The sequence below is a fragment of the Schistocerca serialis genome, chromosome 6 (assembly GCF_023864345.2).
Source record: "Schistocerca serialis cubense isolate TAMUIC-IGC-003099 chromosome 6, iqSchSeri2.2, whole genome shotgun sequence".
NCBI lineage: Eukaryota > Metazoa > Arthropoda > Insecta > Orthoptera > Acrididae > Schistocerca > Schistocerca serialis.
The window spans coordinates 497,163,026-497,178,380 of record NC_064643.1 but is presented as its reverse complement, the minus strand read 5'-3'; positions in this window follow the sequence as shown (position 1 = coordinate 497,178,380).

The window sequence follows — 15,355 nt, the reverse complement described above, 5'->3', positions numbered from 1 at the left end:
GCGTAGCCGAAGACAAATTGCAACTAACCGTCTCCGCTACTACGAGAAATTAATGCTGCGCTGAAGGTGGAACGGAAAAGCCGTTAACTACACAGCTGCACACTTCCAGAGCAGCTAATTGCCACCTGTGAGATGTAGTTCATTTTCTGTGACTGAAAACCGGTGGAAATTTTAAAAAAATGGAAACTCTGGGGGCTGATAAATGAATAAGGAGAACTATTACCAATGCTAAGATTCTCAGACGTCGTGTTCTCTCCAATCACATGTAAGGAACACTTAGAGAACCTGTTGAAAGGGATTAACGACACACTCAGTAGGAAATATTTCGCAAAAATAAGGTAAGAAAGGATGAAATTGATGAAGAGTAGCAAAAAAGAGAGAAACGACTTGCTTAACATCAAACTGGAAACAACAGAGTTATGGAATTAGCTGTAGCTTAGGATTCGGGTGGTGTGGGTTTAGGACTGGGGGCTTATTTCAATAGTATATATCTATTAAACACCAATAAATTCTTCAATAGTTTACAAAAATAGAAAATTAGGAAGCCTGAACTCCAGTATCTTGCCCAGGTGTAATCTTCGAGACGTTGATAAACAAAAAACAATAAATGCGTTAGAATTTATTCCAGTATAATAGTAAGCCAATCTGATAGTAAGTACTGCCCTAGTGACAGCAGACTTAGGGAAATAACTAAACAATGTGCAGCTCTAGATCCTCCGCCTCTTTGCTTTTTTTATTATTTATTTTTCATTTATTATTTAACAGTCTTCTGATTGGTTTGATGCGACCCGTCACGAAATTCTCTGCTGCGCCAACCTTTTCATCACAGAGTAGCATCTGCAATCTACGTACTCAATTTGCTGGATATATTCCAATCTCCGTCTTCCTCTACATTTTTATCATCTACAGCTCCCTAATGTCGTAACAGATTTCATATTATCCTATCCCTTCTTCTTGTCAGTATTTTCCATATATTCATTTCCTATTCGATTCTGCGGAGAACCTTCTAGTTCCTTATTTTATCAACCTACGTAATTTTTTTTTGTTTAATAAAATTTCAGCCAAATAGCCATATAGAGTTACTTTGCTCAACATTTTACATTCACATTTACATTTTACATTTCTGCGTATTCATTTATAGATTTCACTCTTTTACTGCACAGTTCTATGTTATATAGTACACAGGCTTCGTTACACAGTTCACACACACATGCTGTGGTTGGGTCGTGATAAGTTTTGTTTTTGCAAATAGGTGATGAAAGCCGTGAATAGAAAATCTAGTTACGACATGTCGTAGTTCGAAGTTTGGTGCTGTCCATGAGCGGTTCGTCATAGCTTCGGTGCCATAGAACACCGGCCATACTTTTTCTCGTTTATCCTCCATGATCTTCAGTTGATTTCTGGAAGCCCTGGTGTGTGGCATCACATATCGAAGTTTGATGTCTTCAATTAGGAATGTCTCTCTCGCTAGCAGGTACACTAGTCTAGATCTAATTGTCTTCGAGAGACCTAGTGCTCTTTTTAGATAAGACGATTTTACCTTTTCTAGTGTTTCTAGATTTTTTTCTGTCAGGTGGTCCCACGTAACCTCCATCCCATAGGCCAGGATTTGTAAGATTTTTGCGCTGAATAATTTCATGGCCGTTTCTAGACTGAATAGGCGGATGTTTGTGATGTCCTGTATTGTTATTGTGGCTTGGGCAGCACTTTCTGTTGTATGTTCTGTGGAGCATTTGCCTGTTGATTGCAATGTCACCCCTAGGTATTTAAAGTCTGATGAGATTTTTATTTTTTGTCCTCTGATGTTGATTTCCGATTTCTTGGGTGTTTTGCCTCCTTTTCTGAAAATCACCATTTCTGTCTTTGTTATGTTTATGTGTAGTTTGTGTTCACTGCACCATTTGTCTATTTTCTCAATCATTTTCTGCAGCTTCTGTATATCTGCTAAACATACGGCTATGTCGCCAGCGTATGCATGTATGTATACATCTTCTTCATTTTCTCCAATTGGCAGTACTTCTTCAGTGGCAAGAATGTACAGGAAAGGGCTCATGGGTCACTCTGTAATACTCCGTTCGGTTGCAGAATGAGGTTCGAAAAAGAGAGGTTGTCTGATATTGTGATTAAGTTGTATTCGAGGATTGACTTGATTATTCTTGCCCATAGACTATCTTCTCCAATTGTGTTTTCCAGTTTTCGGACTATGAGATCTCTTTCCAGTCAAAGGCTTTGGTAAAGTCTATGAACACTGTGTAGAACTTTTTTTTCTTTTGTAGCGCTTCGTCGATGTTCTTTAGAATAAGCCTGACTGCCGTAAGTGTTGATCTTCCAGATCTGAATCCCATTTGTCGTTCTGGGAGGTGACTGTCCACACAGACTTTGATTTTTTGTGCAATTGTCTTTGAAAACATCTTCAACTGAGTATTTTACAGGGCTATTCCTCTGTACTTGTTTGTGTCCGTTAGGTCTCCTCTACCTTTGTAGAGAAATTTTATTGTCGAATGTCTCCATTGGGTCTTCCCAAGTTCCAGGCTTTGTTGAACAGTACGTGTTGGAGAGCCTCTTTCGCATCTTTTATATGTTCATTATATGTATTATCGGGTCCTGCTGATTTATTGCTCTTCAGAGTTTTTATTACTTCTTTTAGATCTTCTTCATTTAGAAGTTCCCATACATTGCCTTTTTCCTTTGTTTGATGTTGTTTCTCTTTCTCTGGGGGTGTTTTGATTCCTCGTTTGTTCAGTATCTTACTGAAGTGGTCTTCCCATTCCTTCATATCTATATTTAGTGTATGAGCCAGTCTTCTTGGTCTTGCTGCTATGTATCTTTCTCTGTTTCATCCGCTTCTCTTTTTACCTTTCTTTCTATGTATTCTTTTTTCTGCTTTTCTATTAGTTTTTTGTAGATCCTCCTCTCTTCTGCATGTAGTTTGCATGTTTCCTCATCATGCTGGTTTCTTAATCTGTGGAGCGTTCTTACAAGAGTGCTCCTTTTGCTGTAGCATTCAGAATCGAACCCTCTTTTTACCGTCCTTGTTCTTGGGTTTGTTTGTATCACCGAATTTTTTAGGAGTTCCTCTATTTCGTCTGTTGCTTTTTCAAAGTCTCCTCCCTCTATTGAAGTTTCTATTTGTGTTATTTGTTCTTGTTGGTTTGTTAATTTTTCTTTATCTATTTCTCTTTGTGTGATTTGGTGGGTATTTCTTGCTGGCGGTGACGTACCGTTATTTATTTTTATCTTCATTGGAATGTGCTTTCATATAGGAGTGATGGAGTCATGCCATTTTGGTTGAATACTTCCTTTTATTTCTCCTGTTGTTAATGCGATATCAATGGTGCTTTTCCCATTGTGGCATATATACACTCCTGGAAATGGAAAAAAGAACACATTGACACCGGTGTGTCAGACCCACCATACTTGCTCCGGACACTGCGAGAGGGCTGTACAAGCAATGATCACACGCACGGCACAGCGGACACACCAGGAACCGCGGTGTTGGCCGTCGAATGGCGCTAGCTGCGCAGTATTTGTGCACCGCCGCCGTCAGTGTCAGCCAGTTTGCCGTGGCATACGGAGCTCCATCGCAGTCTTTAACACTGGTAGCATGCCGCGACAGCGTGGACGGGAACCGTATGTGCAGTTGACGGACTTTGAGCGAGGGCGTATAGTGGGCATGCGGGAGGCCGGGTGGACGTACCGCCGAATTGCTCAACACGTGGGGCGTGAGGTCTCCACAGTACATCGATGTTGTCGCCAGTGGTCGGCGGAAGGTGCACGTGCCCGTCGACCTGGGACCGGACCGCAGCGACGCACGGATGCACGCCAAGACCGTAGGATCCTACGCAGTGCCGTAGGGGACCGCACCGCCACTTCCCAGCAAATTAGGGACACTGTTGCTCCTGGGGTATCGGCGAGGACCATTCGCAACCGTCTCCATGAAGCTGGGCTACGGTCCCGCACACCGTTAGGCCGTCTTCCGCTCACGCCCCAACATCGTGCAGCCCGCCTCCAGTGGTGTCGCGACAGGCGTGAATGGAGGGACGAATGGAGACGTGTCGTCTTCAGCGATGAGAGTCGCTTCTGCCTTGGTGCCAATGATGGTCGTATGCGTGTTTGGCGCCGTGCAGGTGAGCGCCACAATCAGGACTGCATACGACCGAGGCACACAGGGCCAACACCCGGCATCATGGTGTGGGGAGCCATCTCCTACACTGGGCGTACACCACTGGTGATCGTCGAGGGGACACTGAATAGTGCACGGTACATCCAAACCGTCATCGAACCCATCGTTCTACCATTCCTAGACCGGCAAGGGAACTTGCTGTTCCAACAGGACAATGCACGTCCGCATGTATCCCGTGCCACCCAACGTGCTCTAGAAGGTGTAAGTCAACTACCCTGGCCAGCAAGATCTCCGGATCTGTCCCCCATTGAGCATGTTTGGGACTGGATGAAGCGTCGTCTCACGCGGTCTGCACGTCCAGCACGAACGCTGGTCCAACTGAGGCGCCAGGTGGAAATGGCATGGCAAGCCGTTCCACAGGACTACATCCAGCATCTCTACGATCGTCTCCATGGGAGAATAGCAGCCTGCATTGCTGCGAAAGGTGGATATACACTGTACTAGTGCCGACATTGTGCATGCTCTGTTGCCTGTGTCTATGTGCCTGTGGTTCTGTCAGTGTGATCATGTGATGTATCTGACCCCAGGAATGTGTCAATAAAGTTTCCCCTTCCTGGGACAATGAATTCACGGTGTTCTTATTTCAATTTCCAGGAGTGTATGTAGGTATCTGTCTATCGTTCAGTAGCGTGAAACCATCTTCTTCTAGGGTTTCAATGACTAGTCTTGTTTTATAGTTCTCCGTGTCTATTGTTCAGTTGAGATCGCCTGTAATAATGATGGGTTTGCTGTCGTATTGTCTGATGAGTGTGACTATTTCGTCAATTATTTCTACAGCATATGTGTGCGGTTTAAAATAGGCTGCCATTATATTTATGTTTGCTGCTTCTACTAGCATACTACTTTTTTGTTTTTTTTTTATTTTTTTGGTGGGTGTCATCCAGGATTTCAGTAGGATAGATATTCCTCCTATGGGTCGTCCTCTTCCTTCCTTCTTTGCCACTGGGTGAACATTGTTGAAATCTTTATGTTGCCAGTTGTCTATCAGGAAGGTTTCTGTTAGAATTGCAAGATCCGAGTTTTGCAGAATGTCTGTTGGTGTTAGGTTAAGAGTACTTCTTATTCCCTCTGTATTCCATAAGACTGCTTTTATTTCTTGCTCTTCTGGTTTTCTTTTAGTTTATTTGAGCTCTGCTCCCTCTTCCGTTGATCGTCTTGAGAAACGAAATCGATGTACTTTTATGTTTTTAGGACAGAATTGTGGTTCTTATGTGATTTGTAGATCTTCAAACGGAATGCCTACTTTGAAAGCTTTTTTGTCGCCCAGTGTGCGCAGTCTTCACATTCTAGTTGTCCAAGTATTCCGTTCTTGTTGAGGTACTTCACTACTGTATCAGTTGCGTTGGTTCTCTTTAAGTTACCCACCTAATTTTCTACATTAGTCTGCAGAGGCAAATCTCAAATACTTTGATTCTCTTCTGATTTTTCCACAGTCCATGTTTCACTACCACAAAATACTGTGCTCCAAACATACCTTCGCAGTAATTTCTTCCTCAAATTAACGTCCGTGTTTGATACTAGTAGACTTCTCTTTGCGCAGGAGCTAGTACGATTTTTAAGTCATCCTAGCTCCGTCCATCAGAGGTCATTTTGTTGGCCTAGGTAGCAGAATTCCTAACCTTCATCTACTTCCTGACGACCAGTTCTTATGTCAAGCTTCTCGATATTCTCATTTCTGCCACTTCTCATTACTTTCGGCTTTCTTCGGTTTACTCTCAATCCATATTCAGTACTGATTAGACTGTTCATTCCATGCAACAGCCCTTGTAATTTTTCTTCGCTGTCACTGAGGATAGTAATGTCAACAGCCTTGAATTTCAGTCCCATTCTTGAACCTGTCTTTTATTATCGTCATTCCTTCTTCGATGTATAATCTGAGTAGTAGGGGCGAAACACTGTATCACTGTCTCACATCCTTGTTAATCCAAGCAATTTGTTCTCGGTTCTTGCAGATATTGTTTCTTACCTGACCTACCCAATACCTAACGCATGTTTCTCTCAAGATTTCGAATACCTTGCACCATTGGCCCATAAAACATGGAAAACATAAAATAAGAACCAGCACAGTCAGAACAAAATAATACCAACCACAAAATCACAGTCGAGGCTCTCAGACCTTACAACGGGCCGCACCAGACCCAATTCTACTAAGCACGCCCTCCACCAATTGGTCACTACTGGTAATACTACTACCACAAAACTAGGATTCTACCTACACTAAATCACAGCAATTACATAAATCTCTGTACAAATGAGTATTAACATACTCTTAATAATTCACGCAGAGTAATTATCACAAAAGGATTCAAAGCTCTCTCCTCTTGAGAGACATTAATGTACACTAACTTTATGCAGGAAAAAAATGGAAATTGAAATGATTGCATGGCGTCAGTGTTCCCAGACGGGAAGTTCGGCCGCCAAGTGCAGGTCCTATTGAGTGCGACGCCACATTGTGCGACCTGCAGGTCGACAATGGGGATGAAATGATGTCGATAAATGCACAACACCCAGTCCCTGAGGGGAGAAAAATCTCCCTCCCAGCCGGGAATCGAACCCGGGCCCCCGTGCGTATGAAAGAAAAAAATACATCAAATCAGACTCGCAACATTGCGATCACGGCCCTGCCGTGCGAAATACTACTGTCAATAACCTTTAAACTCAAATCATAGTGTTTGCTCTGTTCACTGTACGCTGAACTCAGCTCTCACAACTCAAAATTCGACCAGCTGACCACGCACCTACTAGCCTCTAAAGCACACATATAGCGATCCTTTTCTCTTGCAATAAACGAAGCCCTTGTCTGCATAGCTTCTGGAACAGCCGTTCTCTCAGCACCGGGCCTCTTGTGTCCACACAGCTTAGTCACACCCCGTGTCGATCGTTAGTGATTTAAGTGTCCCGGTACCACACCCCAGCAGCTCGCAACTGACTTCCTTCAATTCGTTCTGCACCTAGTAATACGCTTCCTGCCATCCTTGCAACTTCAACTGCAGTCCCCTGAGACGCTTTCGGGCTTCCATGCCCCTTCAAACGAGTCTGCGCCATAACCTACAACAAGCACTGTGCCACTCCTCGATTCGCCAGCTGGTAGCCCCTTAGCATCCGGCAGAGTCTCTCGTAGATGTCGCCGTATCTTCTACTCCCCTGTCTACCGCACCTCCGAGCGCAGCCCGCTTCCGCCAATCTCAGCCGCAGAGCTCAGCTCGGCCACGCCCTGAGTTGACTTTGGCGACACGCCACAAGCTTCTCGGCCGTTCCCCATGGCCACAGCTCTAGCTTCCGGGAGACGCACCAGGTTGCAGGTAGAGCAGGTTACTGACCATTTTCCGTGCGCCGCCACAGTTCACCTCCGGCTCTAGCGCTGCTGACTGAGCCGTATAGCCTAGAGTACTGGCGCTGTGGACGGATGGGCGGAGCAGATAGATCTACATGAATTTCAGATTCACCGAGCAGAGTGAAAGAATTTTCTATCTAGGAATCAACATTACAGGGGATGGCTGAAGCAAGGGAGATATGTCACAAGTGTATAAAAGATTTGCCACAAGTATATTGACCCAGACCAAAGCTTCCTTCTATGAATGAACTCCAGTAGTGCTACAAACAGTTATGGAAGTGACGACGAAGTTCAGTGAACGTATATTTGACCATCAGCTGTTTTACTGAAAACCTTAAGATCAACTGGTTTCGGTCTTATACCAGCATCAACGGATATAAATTTAAAGTAGTTCAAGTAAACACATCTCTACTGCGATTATTTGACAATGGATAAATCTCAGGCGTTATAACATGTATCCACTGTCAAATAAGGACACGAGAGATGTATTTACTTGAACTGCTTTTAAGCTTATATCCATTGATGTTGGTCTAAGACCGAAACCGGTTGCTGCTTAAGGTTTTCAGCTGGTGGTCAAGTTGTATATCATAAATTGCTTGACGGTTGTTAATAGTCATCTAACGAAAATTTGAAGAAGACGTTCCTTAGAGTATACGTCTAGAACATATCGAATGGACCAACGGTAATCCGAACAAGAAGACACAGGAAGCATATTAAATGTGACGTAGGCAAAGAATATTGGAACCTAAGTGGACAAATAAAATAGGAAATGAGGAAAAACATCTATGGAAAATTCTTATCAGAGAAAGGCACAAGTTGGTGTATAACCCTACCTTTACTGTTGCAATTTAGAATGCTTTTACCTAAATTATAGAAAAACCTGTCTCTATGCTGTCACGTATACTATACCCCAACAGAACAAATAGTCCTGTTACGGGAAAAGCCACCTACAACCTTCTTACTAAAATTTAGTTTAGTTTACAAGTAAAGTACGTTATGGGAGGATAGTCCTGTTAATAGGAAAAGCTGATCAGTAGAGTTACCCTTTTTACTGGATCTGACTCTGTGTTTTGTCTAATGGATAAGTAAATTAGACTGTTCAATTCTTTTCCTAGGATTTTACCCAGCGGTTAAACAGAAATGCAGTATGAATAATATTGTACTTAAGCTAGAACGACTCAGTTCCAAATTCATTCAGTGGTTCAAAACATGTAGTAATGGCCGCCAGCCTATTCAGGCAATGAAACAGTGGAATACTGGAAAGGCAGAAGTATGAATTTTGCCTACTTTCTTCCTACTGTTTAATTTGGTTCTTCAAATTAATATTACTCTACGTAAACAATGTTGGTGGAGACACTGGAATTTCTTTTTGACTACTACACCCTTATACATTACATTTTAAAAAGAGAAAAAGCCCAGTAGATAACTTCATGGAAGCTAAAGAAAATTTGACCAGGAGGTCACATAGAAAATCATTATCTATAATAAACAATTTAAATTCTAAAATACTTAGATACTAAGCACACATTTTTATACTGTACATTTCACTTCAAGATAACCTCATTCTTACTAGAATTTACTTTCAAAATCTAATATTCTTTCAACTAACTCTGTATAGTCATTTACCAGATTCTAGTAACTTGGCAACACACTAATTGAATTTTACATAACCACATTTTTACTATTGCCCTTTGCAATTGTTAAGAAAACACAAAAACAATTAAATGGTGCCTCTTTATATATATTAACTTTGCACTTCATAAATCTGTAAAATAGGATACTCGGATTCATCAAATAGCAGGAAGGAACCCTACATAGGTGTATGACTAGGATGAAGTAACAGGGTGAACCACTTCCTTTAAAGTTCACAAATTATTATTAAAACACAGTTTAAATTAGTGGTTCACGCTGCACAAAAGTCAATTTACTATAGAAAGTCTTATCTGGTGACTGTAGTCTCGGGTGTGACGAAAAATTATGGCGGCTACCCTACCCACAATACGACCTGCAAGTCTCTTGCTGTATGGGCTTAATTCCTCTTCTTGGCGCCGGTCAGTTCTACATACATTAGCCGAACAACTCGCAGTTATGCCGTAAGCCGTTTTCAGTCTCCATCCGAGGCATTTTGTGCGAATTTGCAGGTAAAGCTTCTCCTGCTCCACAAATGTGTTGCCTCAATCACTGCTGCCTACAGACTGTGTGACTCACTTCCTGCGCTTGCTATAGGTAGGACACCGATTCGCCCTTGCCACCTTTTCCACTCCTCAGAGCCACTTTCGTTTTAAACAAAAGCACGTTGTCTTTTCCATAACACCTACTTCTTATACTGTTGCCAAGAGTGACCATGTAACAACAATATCGATTAGAAGTAGATTACGTGAATATCGATTGGAAGTGGGTTCATACTATGTAAATATGTATCTGTGATTATTAAGAGTTTGTTCTTTGTTAATTAAGGCCATTGGTTTGTGACAGGAACGTTGAAGTTTATGATGTATATATGTAAAACGTTAAATGATGTTTAAAAATAATGAAATTTTATATTATATGTATATTTATAAAGAGAAATTTGTATATTGGAAGCTGGTTCAGCTTAGGGAACTTCTATTGTGAAATATAGAAGCTACAGGGAAGTCCCTCCGCAACGGAAGTGGCTTGGCGCTAGGTAAAAGATGGTTTCGGCGGTCGATCTGGGCGGTCCTTGGTAAGAACGGTACGCAGTCAGTGGCTAGCCGTTGCACGGTAAACATCGAGGATGCCAAGGGAGGCATTTGGAAGCCGTTTTGTATGGAAGATTGCCTCGGATGTGGATCTGGCTATTGCACAGTGCTCTTGGCATTAAGGAATGGTTGTAATACGATAAAAATCCGTCGCCAAGAAGAAATTGTAAAGAGCATTCAACATCAAGAGCCGTGAGTACAGTTAGCCGCCACGTCACATGCCATCACTATTTCGCCACTGCTCCACCAAGTTCAGGTACACAGATATGTATTGTAGCATGGACCAGATAATTTGTGTGAGTGTTTTCAATAACAATCCAAATGATACAAACCTGTGTTTTGAACCCTAACATTATCCCAATCATGAACCGATGCTGGATCTCCTCCTAAGTGTGCAGAAAACCGAATATCCCGTTTCTAACAAAATAGTGATTTGTTTCTGTGTATTAAATGTGCAAAAATTCTGTGCTAGAGTGTGTATATTTTACTGTCTGAAATACCTGCTTCACAGGTGATGAAAACTGCACTTAAATTAAACTTATTTGAAACGTAATTTAGACTTGATTGGTAACATGAACGATTTTTTTTATTTTTGGTTAATCGAGCTCAGTGTTGAGCAATTTGCTTTAAAGGATGAAAACATAAATTATTCCAAGTGGGGCTAAGAATTTATCTTGATTGAATTGAACTTTACTTCTGAAGTAATCATAGAGTTTGCCTAGAGACACATTATCAGTTTATGGGTCCCCACTATATTCTTCTCATATTAGAAAGATAAATGGAATATTGTCGATACTAAAGAAATCAGATACATTTCTATAAATGGGAGTATAATATGTGTATATGTAGTATTATTTAATTTTATTTGTGTTGCTTATATGTCAGCTAAGTCAGAAATCTTTCCATGCCCAACTTTAGTTCAGTGTTTCCTTTAGTAAAATCTCAGTATTGAATAACCTAATGGTGGTGATTGTAACTGTTAATATTATGAGTGAACTACCAATTGGCTGTCTATAATTACTGGTGTGTGCATTAATGGTAACTACTGCAACTCACAGCTTAGATCGTCCTGTATTCGTGTGTATCCAGTGTGCTATTCAAAGGGAGTTTTAATGAAAGTCACTACGACCACAAATGTTAGATTCCCTCAAATATAAAATTTCAAAGTGATATGCCTAATTAGACTACCGACCATTAATTGTTTCATTCGAATGAACTTTTCTACTTTCATGAAACTCTAAAGTTAAAGCCTGTTTAATTTTTCTATTAATTGCAATACCTTTTTTCCGTTAGACAAACACACGATCAAATACAAAATTCCTCCCAGAGGGTAACACTAGTTTCTGTTAGTGTTATAACAATTTCTGAAATTGTCAAGTTTACATTAACAAGAACAATTTATACACGCAAATATTTTTAAGTAGGAAAGGTCATTAGAAAATTATTTAACATAATAAACAATTTACATAGTATTTTACATACATTTCTCATATACAATACAAAGAACTTCGACCTCCAATATAGTACACTTTACTTTAGCATATACAGAAAATATAATATCAGTATGCGAAAATTTTAAAGCACAGAAAAACTTTAAATGAACTACAAACAAATATTGTCATAAGTGCAGCATCTACTGCGGCATCTAGGAACAGTTCTCGTGGTGCTGCAAGGAGCAGTTAAGAGAAAAAGTAGTAAGGACAACCAAAGACTACATTATTTAATACACATTATGGACAGATGAAAAGACAAGCATAAAGTAGGAAATGATGAAGGTCAGCATGAAGCCCGCGGAAAGACAAATGACTTGAAGAAAGTTTTTTTTATTCCTCAATCTTGAGTCATGCAGTTGATATCGTAAGTAGTTTCGACTTCTTCAAGATGATACTTGAATACTTTTTTAGTAGTAACTCATCAAAGTACAATTTGTACTTGTCAAATTTATGATGCTAATTATGTGTTATGTGACTGAAAAAGTAAACTAAAAGATTTCCGCGGCCGTTCCCACAGTCAATAAAAATTCTTCGGGGTATGTGATCGCACCGCCCATGTGTAAAGTTCACCATCCTTTAGGACACTATTGCAAATTGGTCTTCCTCGGCGTGTTTCTGCTAACGGTTAACACACTGACAATGTGGTAACATACATTCAAGAATTTTACTGACTAAAGGAATTTTATTTACAAGGCATTCATTTTGTTCTCCTTTGGCATATGCCCAGAACGCAGCCTGGGTCCTTATATTGGACTGGTGCTCTGAAAGCTGTTTCTATGCATGCAAATCTAACAATAAGTAATATCTGTTGTACCGGGTAGTTATAATTAAACTTTCTCTATTTAACACGCCATAACACGGAAACTTATTACCGTACGAGTACCATACTTGGTAGCATTAATGTCCAGAGTACTGGGTGCATGATTTCCATTCGTCACAGCGTCACCGCCCAGTTCCAGCTATGGCCACCATGTGCCGTGATCAGTCATCGTGATTCATAGTCTCACACACCAGACCAGTCGCAGTGTACTTATTGACGTGTCAACGTGAGCTTGGTAAGGCTCTATTATCATAACAACAGTAATGCTGCAGCTGCACTTCGAAAATATCGCCGGCTGAAAAGATTACGGAGGGGTCATTTTTCTGCACCTGCTGTGCGGAGCATGATGAAGAAGTTCGAATTGAAACGTCCCCTTTGAACAATTTATACACGACTGTCCTTAACCTGACACACAATATTTTGTTAGCGCAACGCAATCTGACTTTCAAAATTCCCTACAAAAGAATGGCCCTGACTAACATTAAACTATACCTTTCACAAATCACTTACCTCACAAAAATCTTCGCTGCTCAAGCTACTGCAATACAGCGAGCGCAACTACTGCCAGCTAAATAAAAGATTCAAACTATGGAAGGCACTAACTACTGATAGGGATAGTTAGCAAATGAAAGATATTAATAGAGAACAAACAATGTATTTACCTTGATATCATCATATATAAATATAGCAGTTCATGACAAATTACAAATCTCCGCCATCTCTCTCCCCACATCCACCACTGCTGGCGGCTCGCCTCCAACTGCGCAACGCTACGCACTGTTCACAGCCAGCTGCCTAACACTACAATGGCGAGTATTACAACAATGCAAACTAGCGACAGACTGCACACAGCACAGCCAGTGATTTTCATACAGAGGTGGCGTTACCAATAAAAAACCTAAACAGCCTACTTACATAGCCCCCATGCTCCCCACAAAAAATTTTACAAATTTTTTTTTGGGCAGTGGCCAATAATGATTTGATAAAATTTTTCATAATTACAATAACAAAGAAATCAAATGCACACACTTATTGATACAATGTTGGTCAAAAGCTAAAATTGTCTCACAGTCCATAAAGACAGTCCAGATTGTTCATCACTGTAAAATTTCAGTGTTTTTCTCAAAGTCTGAGCAGTAAAAGAAAATGCACACGGAAGTAGTGGATTTCCATGGAGTCTTGAAGAAGCAGTGTTGTCCTTCCAACGGAAAGACAGTGCTGACTCTCGACATGCAGACAGGTAATGGGCCACAACAGAGCAAACCCACAGCAGAATCAGTCGAAATTTTGAAGAGTATTGGTAGGTAGGTCATCACAGAACAGACCCACTGTAGTCCTGGTAGAGATTACGGTATTGGTGGGCCACCAGAGGTGCAGACCCACTGTAGTCCTTGTAGAGATGGCCAGCAGCCATCTGTTGAGATTGTGCAGGTGCACATTCACCATCGAAGAGTCTTGCGGAGAATATAGCAAGTCCATAAACCACCACTTGTGCACTCACAAAGTTTTTGGAATTGTCCTTAGAACCAGCAATGCTGTTATCCAGTCCCTTGCTGAATTAGTAACACACGTGCATAACAGTCCCTACTTCTCACATATTGTCCATATACTATGACCAACAAAAACGTGTGCAGTGAAATGTAACTTACAAGTTAATAATATCATGAACTGGTGACAATTACAATTTTATAACATAAGAATACAATAACAAAGGTACAAAATACATCATTAAAAACATAATAATACAGATAACGTTTGTAGTAATAGGGGCTTTACAAAAGAATAGAAATAAACATATACATCAGTGTTACAGGAATTATGACATAAGTAAATACATAAAAGATCAGAATAACTTTTGAAACATCAACTTTACACATGAGCATTAAAACAAAACAGAATTAATAATGTCTAACATCTTTACAAAGTAAATAACATATTATTAACGCAAATTATATTTGAGGATAACAGTATTCCTCATCATAGTTCATGTAGCTGAGTATGAGAAAAATTCTACAACAAAAGTCTGATGAGGTAAACATATAAAGACAGGAAGAACATATATACACAAGGGTACCCAAACACATAGTGGGATAACACAAAAGGAAAGGACAGGGTTTGTTTTCAGTGTCACATTTGGTACTGCAGTTCAACCCAAAACTTCATATATCTTTCCTCTTATTTCATCCTTTGTTTCCACCAAAAAAATTCTATCTAAGCATGCTTTCCGTATTTATATGTTCACACATTTCTCACCTCAACATTTATTTCCAAGAAAATCCTACCTAAACCTGTTTTCTGTATTCTAACCATATTTCTTTCAAAATAAATATGGCTCATTGTGCAATACTCATTTAGGCCCAAATCGTTTTCATATAACTTTCAAAGCATTCTTTCCCTATTCTCCATAGTTAGGTTCTTATATAGTCTACCCCCTCTTAAGCTAACTTAAATCTACTGAGCTCAGATACTAAACTAAGGAACGAGGCAATGCAGCAGCACATAAAACAATTAATATAAACAGCAATAAAAAAAATGGAAAATCGCAAAGCAAGCTACAGTAAATGTAAATTACCAAGCAATTCAACATTACAACTAATATGAGGCAATGCAGCAAACAAAAAAATAAACCTGGCTTAGCAGAGTAACACAAATTAAAGTTCAGTAGCACTATGCCTGGCAAACAGCAGCTTATATCTAAACATGACATAGCTCAAGCAGAAAAAATAGTACACTAAAGATAACAATGCAGATAAGGGAAATGTATATTCATATCTTAATGTCTATGTAATTAAAGTGGTGCACCAC